The 17,580-nt window shown below is 35.3% G+C and overlaps 1 long non-coding RNA gene across 1 annotated transcript; it reads left to right on the top strand.

Annotated features, from left to right (window-relative positions):
• Positions 1 to 13,771: 13,771 nt before the first annotated feature.
• LOC120259546 lies at positions 13,772 to 14,281 on the top strand. Its single transcript, XR_005536138.1, has 2 exons — positions 13,772 to 13,823; positions 14,109 to 14,281. It is a non-coding gene; the product is annotated as an uncharacterized LOC120259546 (long non-coding RNA).
• The last annotated feature ends 3,299 nt before the right edge of the window (positions 14,282 to 17,580 follow it).

Here is a 17,580-nt window from a genome sequence, read left to right as displayed (position 1 = left end):
ATAATGTAATTTTTTTATTTAATTACGAAAATAAGTATATTTTAAATTATTTACGTTTTAATTAAATTTAAGAAAAACGGTATTATTTTTTCCCGTTTTTAATTTAATTTGTTAAAAACCGGCATTCTTGATCTTGTTTTCATTGTTTAAATATTTTAAAAATTTTTATTTTAAAAAAATACGGAAATAACTGTCCCGTTTCAGTGCCATTGGCACTGAAAACGGGAAACTTCATCCCGGGATGCTTCATCCGAATCATCCCGGTTTTCAATGCCATTGGCATGAAACCGGGACTAAGCTCTTAGTCCCGTTTTTAAATTCTTATTTTTTTTATTATTTTTTTAAAAAAAAATTATATAATTTTTCTTTTTAACCCTTTAAATATTTTTAATTATTTTTTTTTTGAATTACTGGTTTTTGCACTTTAACCCACATTTCTTTTATAATTATTTCAATAATTTATTTGTGATCTTTTTAAGACAATTTTTTAGAAAAATTATTATTTAAATATTAAATATTATTTAAAATTAGAATTTTTATTGAAAATTATTAAAATGGGAATTATTTTAAATTATTTTATTAATATTTTGAATGTTATTATCACGAGAGTGACAATTATGAAAGTAAGAATTATTGAAATATTTTTTTTCATTATTAGTAAAGTATTATCATTATAGTGAAAATTATTTTCAATTATTTTGTCGATGATTTCATTATTATTAAAGAAGGAATTATTCCAAATTATTCCAAACTATAATGATAATAATTTACTAATAATAAAAAATAAATAAATTTAAATAATTCCTACTTTCATAATTGTCACTCTCATAATAATATTCAAAATATTAATAAAATAATTTAAAATAATTCCCGTTTTAATAATTAACAATAATAATTCAATTTAAATTAATATTTTATATTTAAATGTTTTTCTTAAAAATTGTCTTAAAAAAGTCACAAATAAATTATTGAAATAATTACAACAGAAATGTGGGTTAAAGTGCAAAAACCAGTAATTCAAAACAAAAATATAATTAAAAACATTTAAAGAGTTAAAAGAAAAAATTGTATAAAAATTTTAAAAAAAAATAATATAGAAAAAATAAAAATTTAAAAACGGGACTAAGAGTCCCGGCTTCAGTGCCATTGGCAATGAAAACGGGACATTTATTTCCGTTTTTCTTTAAAAACAAAAAATTTAAAAAAATATTTAAACAATGAAAACTGGATCAAGAATGCCGGTTTTTGACAAATCAAATTAAAAAATGGAAAAAATAACTCCCTTTTGTCGAAATTTAATTAAAATCAGGATCACATTTCCCGTTTTACCTAAATTCAAAAATAATTTAAAATATACTTATTTTCGTAATTAAATAAAAAAATTGCATTATTTTTTTTTAAAAAAAAAGCCGATATGATAACTCATTTTAATTACTTTTTTTTAAAAAAAAGTGTTTTTTTTTTAAATTTGTAGAAACACTTAAAAAAACCCGAGGTTAGAATTCCCTTATTAAAAAACACCTAAAATTCTAACCCGCTCATCGGGGTTAGAAATATCCAAAAAAAAATAATCTAAATATTTACTTAATATATATTAATTAAATCAATAAATCAATAATAATAATAATAATAATAATAATAATAATAATAATAATCCAAAAAACCCTAAAAACATAGTCATTCCTATATTTGATAAGGGTGACTTAATAATTTAACAACCCAAAATAGTTTCTCAGAAGTGTTTTTTTCCAATAACACCTTATGACTAGCTTATCATAAAAGCTATTTTTTAACTTTTTTAATCGGGTTTACGTTTTTACAAAAAAACCAATCAAAATATATATTCCCATAAGTGTTTAACTTATAAAAAAACACTTCTGGGCTTAAAAAAAGCCAATCCAAACATCCCCATTGTACACGTTGTTTACTAGAAGATAAGTATTCTAACAATATTCAAGATTAAATTTTCATAATATGTTTTTAACAAAAAAAAAAATTATTGAAAGTCAGAATTTATATTTTAAAAAATGCCTTTATTAAAAAGCCAAAAAGTTATATGGTTTATGTCATTTGAATAGGTTAACTACTTGAATCATTGAATCGATAAGTGGGTAAACTTTAGATATGCAAATATGGCAATATTTATTTACTTTTATATTTTTTTTTTACAATATAGGCAAACCACTCTAAACATATATAAGGGGTTAAGGGGTGCTCAAGCACCCTTTTTGAGCCCACCTTATAATATATATATATATATACATTACATGATCTTGCAAATCATGTCTTAACCCAAGAAATTTATCCTTTAGATTTTATCATAATAGGCTGATTTACTTGTTGAAATTTATTGTGATAATTTTTCAGTATAAAATCTTCAAGTCCTAAAAAAACAACTTCACACTGCATTTATGATATTAAAAGAAAATTTTATTTTGTTAAATGTCATGATCTTGCAAGTATTGCTATAAAGTTAGTTAAAACTAAATTGTATTTGACCGAATGATTCAACTCGCACCTCATAATGGTAATTGTTAGTGGTATATATTGTATATTTTTTGAAATATTAATTATCATACTTTCAAGTCTGAATTAATATATATATTTTTAATATTTATAATTTTTTTAATATTGAAATCAACACCTCTTGATTTTGAATATAGTTTTGCCAATGTATACCCACTTTTAGTCAAATCCTTGAGTTTTAACATAGGAGTCACATGTTTTAATCACTAGGCTATGGTTATGATGATAACTAATATTGAACTTCCATGACACAATTTGCTTGACAACCTAAATCAATAATCGAGACACTTTTATAGTAGTGTGATTTAGGGGAAAAATATACACTTGTTGCATGATCAAACTTATGAATACATGGCGCAATCTAGACTCGATAAAACATATTTGGGTATGTGCACATCTAATGAGGGAGATCAAATTTCTAGAGGTTGTAAAGTTGATCCGATTTTAGAAGATCAGCTCTCGCCTTCCTCTGAGAATGGCACATGGTCTACAATAATCGAAGATCTTAGTTGAATATTCTTGCCAAGACGGAGGTTGCCCAAGCCTTGAATCGTCGTCATTCTCCAGAATTTTGAGATTTTGTAATCGGTGTTTGAGATCGGGCCATAGGGCTGAGGAATATTAGCATCAACTAACGTGTAGGCGCTGGTCATATTGCAACCAAATGTCCCCTTAAAAAACCCCCATGCAATGCCCAGGAGCTGGCAAAAAGAAGGTAAGATCCAAGAAGATTTCATCTGTTGCTAAGCCCTTACTCCAATTCTGCCTTCCTCTTCAAAGCCTCATCCAACCTTCTCAGAGCCTCCCTCTTGTAAGGTTTCATTGTCAAGCATAGAAGAGATTTTCATATCTTAGTAGGAGCTTAGGACAATGGTTATTATTAAGGTGCTATTGTGTAACGCTAGCGGCAAGACTTTGTTGGCTTCCTTGCCAGAGATTCTGAATCCCGTGATTTGTGGAAACATCATGCCATATAATGATTATTTCTTCTCCATATGACTTTGGCAAAAGCCATCTCCATAGCTGTGCAAAAGAGTCCGATCTACTTTGATTTTCATTTAGGGAAATGCACGGTTGGACTCTCACCGTGGACACTAGAGTTCAGATCTCATGCTTTGGTAGCCGGTAATTATCATTGAATACTGATGAGCAACATGCCACTGCACTTGTGGAACTAGGACTCTATCGTTGCGGTCCTTTGACCTCTCTTCGAACTCATCTATGCAAGGAAACAAGAAAAATCTTCTTTGAAACACCTAAGGGTGTTAGCAAGATTCAAAAAACCAATCGATTTCCCAACGCACATCGTCATTGATGTTGTGGTGAGAAGCTTCATCGTGTTGCAAGAGGATTTAAGAATTAATGTACTACGCTAGAAGATTATTTAGGCCTCGAGTGCACCTTCCTCAAAGATCAATGCTGCCTCCTCTGGTACCAATGCTTACTCGTTAATTTCTCATAGCCGCCAACTCCCATGCTATACTTACCAGATTATGAGAGAGGCCAAGGGTAAGGCTCCGACTCATAGATTACACCTTCTTTCAAGAATATGGCAAGCTCCTTAAGCAATGCTCCGGTCATGACCCTTCGGTGGAGTGTATTGTTTCTTCTTTGACCCTTCCTAGGCCAGTGATGTTTACTCCGGTGCTCTTCATAGTTAAGAGCTTAAGCTCTGGTGATCGACAAAAGTCTGATGCTCTCGTGACCCTTTTCCCTTGATAGATGGCGTGAGTGCTGAGGAGGGAAACAACCTATGCGTGAATTGGGAGTTCATGAACTCCCCGTGTATAATGGCCATGGATTGGTATCGAGATCCAAATTCTTGAGATGACATCGCCATGCAAATGTCTAGTTCCTTGCCTCAAGATTGGTCTTCAAAATATAATGATGTTCACATAGTCTTAGCTAAACCCCCATTATCTCCTTTGAATTGTCTCGGGATTAGGTCTCTTGAGACCTAGTTGATCAATTAAAGAAAGGCTACTTGATTCCTCGAGATAAAGCTTACCTAATTACTCTCATTCTGTTTTCAGTGTTGAGATCTTGCCTCGAGATACACATTCTACTAAAGATGATAAATCAACTATTAGCTTGCATATTCCTATTCCTATTCCTATTCCTATTTCATTCTATTTTCAGAGCTTTTTTTTTCCCAAATGCATTCCTAGTCGGGGTTTTTCTTGGGGTTCCAATACCCTCATCATTTCCACTATTATCTCTGAGGATGCCTCAAATGCAACTATGAGAACAAGATTTTTACCGTGTCATCCAAGATCACTACCACCACCAATAGTGATCCCCAAACGTTATAAATGGGTAGTTCTCCATGGGAGATGGACTTTCATTCCGTGTGTCAACACTGATAAATTTATCTCCCAAGTACCAACACTGCCCCTAGAAGACCCTTTGGATAAGGAATTAGTTGACTGGGAAGATGATGATCATTAGGACTACCTTGTAGAGGATTTTGCAAATAATGACACTATCTTTAAAGCTGACAACTTCTCCATCAAGGATATCAAAGAGCTTCACACAGCATACATAGTTGTTCCACATGAAGCCTCAACCGGAGACGATAAAGAGGCAGACGGAGCAAGTAATAACGAATCCCCTTCTGAACCATAGTCCGCCCGACCTCCCCTAGATGATCCAACGCCCAATTAGATTCGAAGAAGTGATAGAGCTAAAAAAAACTTCTATTCACTGGAATGAAGAAGCAGGTTTTCTCCTTTTTCCACCTAGATCTGCTTAAAAGCCAGCACTTGAAGATCCAAGAGAATATAAAAACTTGAACCAATGCTTCCCCGATGTCTCGATCCAGAACCTTAGGCACTTCCTTGACCTCCTAAGCATGAGATCGAATGACCATGCCCGCACTTTGACCCCATAGCTACCTCTGGAGTAATCTACTGGCCCTGTCAGCTCAAGTAGGCCTTTGATATTAGAAAGTGGACTTCGCCTACTCAGCTTTGTCTTTATTTAATGTTTCTTTATTCTTATTTGGTTGTTGTTGTGATGTGCATCACCTTTGGTGATTGCAATTCCACATATGTTCGGTCCTATGATTTGCTTTGGTCATCTTTTCAATTATTTTGTTTGGTTCTGGATTGTCTTCTATATCCTTCTTTTTTCAATAAATTGGTGGTTCATCCACTTTTTTTTTTTTTTACAATGAGTGAATCAAGTTAAGAAAGATTTTGGCATGAAAGGAGGTTAAAGATTTGGAAGAAGTAAACTTGGGAATGCAGGTTGAGAGCTTATGTCTAGGTATAGATAGAGAACCTAGCTCCCAAACCCTAGGACTTTAGTATCTAGGTGCTAGCCTAGGTTGAGGTCAGTAAACCTTGTGTCGAGGTGCCAATAAAACCTTTGGTTTGTAAAAGGCAATTTTCTATGATTTTAGAAGGATCATTCATCTGGAGAGTAAGATAGAAGAGAGAAGAAAACTAATGTTTTCTAGATTTCTTCTTTGATCTTTTTATTCTCAGAGCTATAAGTGAGGAGAGGGCTGAGGGTGAGATCTAAGTTTTCATAAGAGCTTGATGAAATCTTGGATAGTCCTCTTATGTATTTATCTCTTGTAATCCTTGCGATCAACATTGTGGGAAAAATCACCATTGATTTGTAGGACAAAGGCAATCACATTAAATTTGAACTTAGGTATATCCTCATGTCTTTTGATTTCTGTTTACTACTTATGTTTGTGTGGTTGTTTTCTCTGCCTTGATGAGTATTGTTTGATTATTTGATTGTAGTAAGTTATACTATGGTTAGGCTTGTGATTTATCATCTTATTCTCCCAACTGTTTTTTATTACATTTTAATAGTAAACAATGTGTTTATTTTGAGACTATATCTTTGGTTAACTTCTATCTTATTTCATGGTTCAATACAGCACATTCTTTCAAACACTAGAAGCTCTCTGAGTCTAAATCCTTGGTTAAGCCGAACCTTACATTTACTTATGAGGAGAAAGAACTAGGCCATATGGTCTTTTTATCCTCTTGCGGTGGTGTTGTCTTTCTTGTAATTTGTTCTATATTTTTAATGAATCTAGCTTATACAGTGTTTTCATATAAAAAGAATTTTTTTAAAAAAAAAAAAGTTTCATTGTAATGTCTAATGACAATTACATAATTAGTTTATAAACATGATCAAACATGGGAGATCAAAATGTATAAAGAAAGAAAAGTTGGAAGACAAAGACATAGACAATTGTGGATTGGGCACTTGGTTGAATAAAATAAATGAGAGTGCTAAGCATTTGATGGAAATCTCACACCACATCACAAGAATCAATAGAAAATTTTAGCAAAAAGACTTTGTAAATAATAATGAACTTATCATTTGTCATTTATTTGACATTTATTTGACATTTGAGCTTATATGTCAATATTGGCTTATGTTGTTTTTATTCTATGAGCATCCTGCCATTATTTTCCATTTATGCATTTGTTCAACTAGCAAGTGCCCTGTTTGAAATATGATTGACCCAACCCGAACCACCTTGATCCAAAGAAAATATGAATTTTCATGTTTTAATTAGCAATTAGCCGGGCCCATCAACCCATTTCGGATTAGTCAGGAATAATAAAGGGACTCCCCACTGTGATTCCTTATTGAAGATCACCTAATTTAATATGTAATATAACATAATTATTTGAAAATTTTATAAAATAGAAGTATTTATTTATATTATTTATTATTAATGTTAGATATGAGAATGCTATGTTTTAAATCTAAATCATACTACCCATAGTTAGATTTAGTTTTTTTTTTTTAACAATTGTAACCCAAATGGAACTAATCAGGTTGAATATTTTCTAACCCAAATTAAATTGGATTTGTTAAAAAGTCAACATGGAAAATGGTCTTGTTCAGTTCAATTTTTTATTGAGTTGAAAATTTAAAATAGTATAGATTTGTTATAATAAAAAGCTCCTTTATTATATTTAAAGAAAAAAAGGGATTTGATGATTTGATTTTTTTTTTTTTAAATATGAAGGCTTTGGCTAACATTATATCAAAATATAATTAATATAATTGTTAGAGTTATGTTATATTTTATATTTAGTTAATGGGCCAAATTAGGCCAATACCATAAAACCTTAATATTTCTCTATATATATCCTTGTACTCTTTTACTAATGAGATATATAACTATTTTTCCTATCTTCACATGGTACCAGAGCATTGGGTTAAACCCTAGCCGCCGCAACCGCCATTCCCAACCCTAGCCTTCTATCCGTCGTAGTCACCTACCGCCAGCCGCAGCTCATCTCTCGCTGTTCTTGTTAGTCTATGGGCACTTGGTGATATTCCTCAGCCCTCACCAGTGATGCCTTTGTCTCGATGCTAAAGGATTTGTCTCTTCATCGTCATGTCTTCGTCTCATGATTCTTTAGTTAAGAATCTCCATTGTACTTCCCCAAAGTTAGATGGGAGGAACTATGTTTTTTGGGCAGAGAGTTTTGAGCAATTCCTTATGGCTCATAAGAAATCGTTATACCTCACGACAGATCCGCCAAACTCTAAGGATGCCAAGTATGCTGATTGGCTTGTTGAGGATGCTGCATTTCGCTCATGGTTGAACAATAGTATGAAGGTGGATATTGTTCGAAGTGTGGTGATGTTGACTACTGTAAAGGCAATTTGGGAGATGTGCAGATTGACATAGGGAAATGAAAATAATATCTCCCATGTTTTTGAGTTGTATGAGCAACTGTTTACAGCCCATCAAGGCGATCGTGTCACCCCTCAGTTCTTCACTCACATTCGTAGCCTGTTAAATTAGCCAGATATTTACCAACCATTAGTTCTTGATTTGGCAATCCTTCATCATTACCGGAATGAAGTTGCAGTCATCACATATCTTTCCAGGTTCTCTCTTGAGGTGCAAAACCAGGTGAAGGGTTCTATTCTGAGTTCTGAGAGAATGCCTGATCTTATTACTATTTATGCTTGCGTGTTTTGCCTGTCTTCTACATCCACATCTCTATCGCCCGTTGTGTCCTCTAATCAGTTCGCCTTCCTAGATTCTCGTGGGTGTGATGATAAAGGCTCCTCTTATGGTGGTCGAGGACTGGCCGTGGTGATTCTCAAATAAGCCACACAGGGAATTGTGCAGGCTTCCTGTTAGCTCAGACTAAATGATGTTCTTTTTGTACCTGAATTTCGTGTTAACTTGCTATCCATTTCTACGATCACCAAACATTTGAACTGTAGTGTGACATGTTTCCTTTTCACTGCATTTTTCACGATTTGCAGAAGGGGAAGAGGATTCGTTTAGGGCGTAATCGTGGTGACGGCATGTATACGTTGGTGCGTGATGATATTCCTTATGGTTTGGCAGCTTCTATTATCAACTCCGAGTCATCAATCATATGGCACTGTAAATTGGGTCATCTTTCTCTTAGTCTTCTTTAGTAGACTTTGCCTTGGATTCAGGTCGAGTCGTTTCAATGTGAGTCATGTTAGTTGGGTAAACATCATCGTGCTACCTTTAAATATTCTACTCTAGTGTCTAGTCATTCATTATTTGATTTAGTTCGTTGTGATGTTTGGGGACCTTCTAAGGTCGCGTCTATTTCTAGTGATCGTTACTATATTGTGTTTGTTGATAATTTTTCCCGAGTGTCATGGGTATATTTGTTAAAAGACCATCGGTCTATTGTTGATATCCTTAAAACATTCATTTTGGAAATAAAAAATCAGTTTTCCACTGTTTTCGAATGTCTTCACACCAATAATGCTTTAGAATTTGTATCTTCTGCCGTAAATTCTTTGCGTGTGTCCTTTGGAATTATTCTTTAAACCACCTATCCACACACCTCTCAGTAGAATAAGGTTGCTAAAAGAAAGCATCGTCACATCTTGGATGTTGTGTGCTCTCTTTGTAGAGCGTAACGTTCCTATATATTTGTGGTCTGATGCTATCTTAATTGTAATCTATCTTATTAATCGTATGCCTTCTTCACCCCTAGGAAGAGAGGTTCCTCTACGTTGTCTTCTACCTGATACCAAGTTGTTTCGGTTATTCCCTTTGTGTTTTCGGTTGTGTTGATTTTGTATAGGATTTAACTCCTAGTTTGGACAAGTTGCACCCATGTGCGCTTAAATGTGTCTTTGTTAGACATTGCCGCACCCAACGTGGATACTGTTTGTTTCTCCCGACTAGTTGGAAGTATTATGTGTCTATGGATGTCACATTTTTTGAGTCTCAATCATTTTTTTCTAACTCAGTTTCTTCCGATATGTTGACTACGTCATTTGATATTGTTCTCCCCATCCTTGTTTCGGCCCCTCTGCCTTGTGCCTATGCCTAGTATGACGCCTCCTTCAATGGATACAAATGATGGCCATTTTTGATAGGTTTATCATCGCCGCCAAAGTGTACCACTGCCAACTTTGCCCCCTCCAATCCTTTCCCAAGGCCATGTAGATCTGTCTCTTTATCTTCCCATTGTCTTTAGCAAAGATATTCGTTCTTGTATTAAACATCCCATCTCACTTTTTGTTTCTTAGAATAATCTTCACCCGTCCTTCCGCACCTTTGCTCTTTCCTTGTCTGCTGAGTCAATGCCCGAGAACTACCAGGATACGCATTTACTTCCACAATGGCAGGCGACAATGGATGAGGAAATAGAAGCATTGAGATCTCATGGTATATAGGAGCTCGTGCCTCGCCCTGCTGATGCTAGCATCATCATTTGATAATGGGTCTTCTCTGTCAAGCACAAAGCGGATGATACAGTTGATCACTACAAAGCCCGGTTGGTGGCTCATGGTTTTACTCAGGATTATGGTGTCAATTATGCTGAAACTTTTTCACGGATTACTCATTTGAACTTCATTAGTATTCTACTGTCAGTAGCTATGAATCGATCATAGGCACTCTGTCAACTCAATGTAAAGTATGCCTTTCTCTATGGAGACTTAGTTGAGACAGTGTTTATGGAGTAACCTCCGAGGTATGTTGTTTAAGGAAAGAATCTAGTCTGGCAGCTCAAGAAAGCGATCTATGGTCTGAAACAAAGTCTCCGTGCATGGTTTGAAAAGTTTAGTGTAATTGCAATTGCAGATAGTTTTTGCAAGTGCAATATGGATCATCACTGTGTTCTATAAGAACATTTCATCTAGATGTGTTGTACTTGCGGTATATGTCGATGACATCTTATTGACGGTAGCAATCGTCAAGGCATTCAAATAACTAAGGAGCATTTAATGAAGCATTTTGTTACACGAGACATAGGACGACCTAGATACTTCCTTGGTATTGAGTTTGCATATGCCAAAGGAAAGATGTCGCTCTCACAGTGAAAGTATGTGTTGGACTTACTTGAGGAGACTAGTTCATTTGGTTATAAACTAGATAGTACACCTATTGACCAGTCACCACCCTTCTGGGAGACATCTTCCTCATTTCTCAAAGATCCGGGTCAATACAGACGTCTGATTGGTAAGCTCATTTATTTGACAGTTACTCGTCCTGATATATGCTACGCAGTTAGAATCCTAAGTCAGTTTATGCATGAGCCATGAGAAGTTCACTGGCAAGTGCTCTGAGGGTTCTTGCATATGTTAAAGGAGCTCCCAACAAAGGTCTTCTCTATAAGAATCATGGTCACCTAGACGTTGCAGCCTATTCTGACTCGGGTTGTGCTGGCGATAAAGGAGACAAAAATTCTACGTCGGGCTTCTATACGTATGTTGGTGGAAACTTGGTTACTTGGTGAAGCAAGAAGCAAAATGTGGTTTTGAGATTGAGTGCAGAAGTAGAATACAGATCAATGGCACAAATAGCTTATGAGATGGTTTGGGTGCAGTCTCTTCTATCTGAGTTGGGATTCCCCATTATAATATCTATGCATATGTTGTGTGATAACCAGGTCACCATCTTCATTACAAATAATCCAACATTCAATGAGCGTACCAAGCATGTGGAGGTTGATTGTCATTATGTTCGTGATATGGTACTGAAAGGAGTCATCTCTACGCCATATACCCAGTCGTCTAAGCAATTGGCAGATATCTTCACCAAGGGCTTAAATGTTAAAGTCTTTAGTAATTTATGTAACAAGCTGGGCATGCTCGATATATATACTCTAGCTTTAGGGGGAGTGTTAGAGTTATGTTATATTTTATATTTAGTTAATGGGCTATATTGGGCCCATACCACAAAACTCTAATATTTCTCTACATATATCCTTGTACCCTTTTACTAATGAGATTTACAAACTATTTTTTCTATCTTCACAATAATTTTAGATTAAATATAAAAATTGAATTTTTGGTTAATGGAGCTCAGAAGGAATATGTTAGGTACCTCAAGGAACTAAGGCAAGGAGATCCTTTCTCTCTACTCTTGTTTCCCTTGGTCTCAGATGTTCTAAACCTCATGTTTAATCATGATCTAGACTTTGGAGTGTTGCTAGGGGTGCATTTAGGTCCTTTAGAGAGAATGTGTCACTTACAATATACAGGTGATTTGTTAGTCTTGACTGTAGGAGGGATTGAGGACCTACAAATCATCAAGCTCATCCTGTATCTTTTTAAAGGGTTATCAAGATTGACTATCAATTTTCAAAAGACCATATTTTCTCGACCTCTATGGGACAAATGCCTGTGGACTCCTTAGCACAAATTCTTAACTGTGCTAAAGGGTCCCTCCCAGTTATACATCTGGGGGTACCTCTTTATGGTAGAAGACCTAGATAATAGCTTTGGGAATCATTAATTGTAAAGATTATGTTATAACCAGGGTTTACTGTAGATTGATATAGCCCATTTCTATAGATTTTCAGCCCAATACTGTAGCAGCCTGATTCTGTAGCAGGCCGGTTCTGTAGCGACCTGTTCCTGTAGAAGCCTGGTTTGGTAGAGGTCTGTTACTGTAGCAGCTCGTTACTGTAGCAGCCCGAGTTCTCTTAAAACCTTTCTCTTTCTTTTTCTTCTTCTTCTTCTTCTTCATCTTCTTTCCTTGCTTTGGCCGAACCCTTCCCATTTCTTATTTTTTTTTCCCGGCGAGGTTTTCCGGCGAACCAAGCATCCTTTCTCTTCCTCCCTCACCCTTGAACTTGGTAAGCTTCGATTTATGGTTTTATACCGTATTTATTCTTGTATTTTTCTTGTTTTAGTTTTTTTTTTTAAAACCTAGAATTTCTCCATGGATTTGCATGTTTATAGGTTTAAATTGAAGCCTTTGACTTGATTGATCTTGTGTGAGAATGCATGTTTATAGGTTTTATTGTAGCGATTCCGAGGTTACTGTAGCACCTTCAATATTAAGTTGTTTCTTTGATTTCTTTGGATTAGATTGAAGCTAAAACCCCTAGGAATTCATTGGTAACCTTTAAACCTAGTTTTTGAGCTAATCCTAGGATCGAATTAGGGTTGTTTGTTAGAAAAACTTAAGGTTTTTTTCTTGTTTGTTTTGTTTTTTTGTTAAATTTTTGTTGTGTTTTTGTTATGCTTTTGGTAAGGGAGAAGAAGTCTTGGCTCGAGGCAAAAGACTTAGCCGAGGAGTAGCTTGCGAGGAAGACAAATTGCCAATCCGGTGAGTGGAATTATTTAGCATAGCTTTATTAGAAGAATGACAATAGCTATATATATATATATATATATGTGCATATCATATTTCAAGTAAGTTTTATTGATTTATACTTGTTTGGTATTTTGGTGAATGATAGCTCTTATTGAGAAAATCTTGGATGTCTCTTTTGGCTTTTGTTTTGTTATCGTGGAAATTGTGATTGATATATGTATCCATGAGTTTGTGAAATCTTTATTTTGTATGAAACTTGAGATTTGTTATGGAAATCTTTGATTTGGTGAAATCCTAGGCTTGAAACAAATTTGGAATTGTTGAAAAGATAGGATTTCCTTGTTGCTTCTTGTGTTGGGACTTGCAAATTATTTTGTATTAAAAGTTTGGGCTTTGCTTATGTGTTTATCTTGTTCTCGTGCAAATGGCCGAGGTATTATTGATTTATGATTATGGATGGATATTGTACTCCGAGTGGAGTTATATTTATTGTGGTGATTTGTTCTGGTGATATCCTACTGCAGTAGGCGGTCTCCACGGCCAGCCTGTTGAGGTGGCGTGTTGACCGGCTGATTACTACGAGGGTCAGTTCAGGTGGGAGTGTAGAGCCCTGACTGGATATTCATCGGGTAGCCGGAGTCACCAACCGATGAACTGATGGGTCAACGTCAAGGGCATGAGTATCTTGGCGGCTCTGAACCTAGCCATGGCCATGGCGAAGGATTAGAGAGTTTTCTAGACCATGTTATGTTGGGTGAGTGTTGGGCATTATGTTTGTTTCAAAACCATGTTTTATGATTTTTGTGTTGTAAACCCTAGTTGGGGTAAAAAGGGTTTTCTTGGTATTATTATGTTGTTTTACTCCTTTTAAAGGCTTCTATTATGCATGTTAAAGTTTCTAAACTAGTATTATTTTGGTAAAGCATGTATTTTGATGATTTGTTATTATTTTTACTGTTGGTGTATTTTTCTGCTAAAGTTGTGCTAACCTCCCCTCACTGAGTAACTTGAGTTACTCATCCCTCTTTCTTCCTCCCAGTCTGTTGCAGGTAGTAGGTGTGACTGTGTGGCAGCGTACTGGGCATTTACTACTGTTCTATCATCTGTTATATTTCCTTCAGTTCATGTATGTTGTTGTTGTCATGGAACATGTTATAAGACCTATGGATCCACTAGTGTGTAGAAAACTTGTTGCATGGTTTAGTATTTAAATACTCTTAAACTTCTGTGTATTACCATTTCCTACTGTTGTTAGGGTTATTTCCCTATGTATTTTGTGAACCTCTGTATTTTCTGTGTCCTACTTTTGTTGTTGTTGTTGTTGATACTATCGTTGTGTAACATTATTCCTTTCTACTCTGTATCTGCAATATAGATATATTGTTGAATTCCAGGTGTATTGATCAGCCTTGCGGCATCCTGAGGGTTGAGTGGCGGAGTATCCCTCCTCGGGATTGCTGCGGCGATTGTCACGTCCCGTGGGCCCGCCGGTCGGGGCGTGACAGATTAAGTCCAAACTAACTACCTAGAAAGCTAAATCGCTATCTTTTGGGGTAGGTTAACCTTGACAACTCTATCTTGTCATCCATTCCTACATACTAGATGTCCATTTTTAGACTTCCAAATTGAATGGTCAAATCCATTGATCAAATCATAAGGGATTTCTTTTGGACTGAGTCAAATATAGATAAACCTAAATCCCTGTTAGTCAATTGGAATCGCATTTGTTTACCTCAAGTACAAGGGGTTGGGGTATTTTGAACTTGGCAAAACTTTAAAACCATTCTCTTGGGAAAATGGTGATGGAAAATCTCTTTCGGAACTTCTTGGTGCAGGGCCAAGATAAACCAGTATAACTATTATCAGGAGTCACCAACTATGGACCTTTTTCAGCGGCCCTGTGTAGGAGATTCTTCTTTTGGAACGGCCTTGTAAAGTCCCTGTATGCTTTTAGGTTCTGTATATCCCCTACCATCATTGATGGGACTGCCACATTTTTTTGGTATGATAAATGGGTGGACAACTGTGCGCTAATGTACCTCTGGCCGAATCACTTTGGAACTACACTCCATCCCTCTAGCACAATTATGGAACTGACACGCTTAGCTAGCTTCACATGGTTCCCAGTTGAGCATCGTTTGGCGATCAAAAGACTTGGCTATGGAACTGCTCCCCGGTTTGCTCATTATGCTAAAAGGTGGAATTTCACAGTCAATGGAAAATTCATTGTTAAATCTTTCTATAGATTCATAAGTCATGGGGGGATTCTGTGTGAGACAACCAATTTAATTCTGAAAAGCATATGTCTAAAAAAGGCTTACCTTTTTAACTGACTGGTGTCAAATAATCGTATCTTCACGATGGACATTCTAGTTGATAAAAGGTGTAATAGACTTCCAGCTTCTACCTATGTTTATTGTCATGTGGCAATTGAGTCAGCTAATCACCTTCTTCTCTTATGCTCGATGGTTAAATGTATTTGACACTTTCTCACCCAAGTCTTTTGTGTACCTGCACCAACGCAATCCTGCAAGAGTTGCGGGCTGATGGCACACCCAGCTTTTCTCCTCCGAGAGATATTTGGAATGTTATCATTAGGTCCATAACATAGAATATATGGTTGGAATATAATGAACGTATTTTTCATGACAAATTCTCTGCACTTTCTTTGATTATTGCCAAGGGCATTTATATGCTTTTGTCATTGATTGTTGTAGGTCCAAAAGCTAAGAAAGCTAGGTTGGAAGGAACAGTTACCAATGCCAAGCGCAGTCTAAAGTTCCTCTTAAGTATACAGGAATAGGCGATGAGAGATTAGTATATTAGAGAGTGGGCTTTGTTATGTTTCTCGCATACATGTCCCTGGCTTGGTTAGGGGATGTTGCCCTATTTTCAGTCTTTGTGTTTGATCCTTGTTTCCATCTTGTTGGTTGTTGTTTTTTTATGTTGTTGTTTCTTTTGTTGTACCTTGTCCGCTTCCACCATTAGTGGAATGTTTTTTTTTATTTAGTAATGCATGCTTGTGGTTTATGCACTTTTTCAAAAAATAAAAAAATAAAAATTGAAGTAATTTTAAATAAAATTTAGAAAACTAATTATGATTATAAATTACTTTTAAAATATTAAATTATGAAATAATTATATTTTTATGATTTTTAAATATTTCATTCGGTTTTGTTCAATATATTGAAAAATACATAATTTACTCGCAAACATAACTAATATATTTGTCATTCTGAATGTTCCCTAAAGAAATGGTTTTTCGCTCCTTGATTGCTTCCTTTGAATTATTCCTGGATGTGGTGGAATATACTCAGGAGTAAACTAGACAACAAGAAAATAGAAAGGGAGGGACAGATCAATGGAGCCTTTCTCATCCCAACTTGCATCCTTCCTTATATTCAAGGTGAAATGTTTTCTTTATTTTTATTTATTTATTTCTTTTTTATTTATTTATTTATTTATTTTGTAACAAAGGGGACAACAACCATGTTCCTGTTTTTCATTGCATTGTTTTTTTGTATGTTTAGCATTTGAGTTTTGTTTAAATGAGTAATCCCTTAGAAGTGGGCATTTCTTTTTGTAAGTTATTCTAAATTTTATGAATGGGATTTTGTCATGAGTTGAAAGTTTTTCTGGTGTTCTATGCAGCTTAATCTTGTTGCTAATATGTGGTTTTTGTTTAGCTTAATTTAGTTTGGGTTGCTAATCTTTTGGCATAGTGTTTGGAAGTCACATGACAAGGTCATTATGTAGGCAAGATTGGGTGGTACGGCTAAGGTTTGGATTTTGGTAATGAAGATCTCTCTCTAACTTTCCCTTGTCTTCCTTTCCTTTCTCAAACCCTACAAACTTTCTCTTGATTTCTATTTTTAAGCTGTGATAGCTTAACAATTGGTATCAAAGATGACTTTCCTGCTACCAAGATAGTAACCGAGACCCGTTATAGAGCTTTGAAGATGGCGATTGAAGAGCTCAAGTTGCAACAAGAGGATCCGAAGCGAATGGAATCTCGATCAGAAGATCTGTTTCAGCTGATGACTTCCTTCGCAGGTAAACCTAAAGCTAATAAAGGGGTGAAAAAGATGGGAGGCATTGAGCAACAGTCCCTTTGCCTCCCCAGTTTTATTAGTCAAAAAGAAAGATGGATCATGGCGCTTTTGTGTTGACTATAGGGAGTTGAACCAATTGACTATAAAGGATAAGTTTCCTATACCTTTAGTTGATGAACTCCTGGATGAGCTACATGGGGCTCTTTTTTATTCTAAATTGGATCTAAGATCGGGGTACCGTCAAATTCAGGTTCAACCACAAGACATATTTAAAACTGCTTTAGAACTCATATGGGCCACTATGAGTTCAAGGTGATGCCATTCGGCTTGACGAATGCCCCAACAACCTTCCAAGCACTAATGAACTTAATATTTCAACCTTTCCTATTTGTTTTAGATTTCTTTGATGATATCTTGGTTTATAGTCAATGTTGGAAGGATCATCTTATGCATTTGCAA

Source organism: Dioscorea cayenensis, chromosome 4 (assembly GCF_009730915.1).
Source record: "Dioscorea cayenensis subsp. rotundata cultivar TDr96_F1 chromosome 4, TDr96_F1_v2_PseudoChromosome.rev07_lg8_w22 25.fasta, whole genome shotgun sequence".
NCBI lineage: Eukaryota > Viridiplantae > Streptophyta > Magnoliopsida > Dioscoreales > Dioscoreaceae > Dioscorea > Dioscorea cayenensis.
The sequence above is the reverse complement of the archived record's forward strand: the minus strand, read 5'-3'. Positions and strand labels throughout refer to the sequence as shown.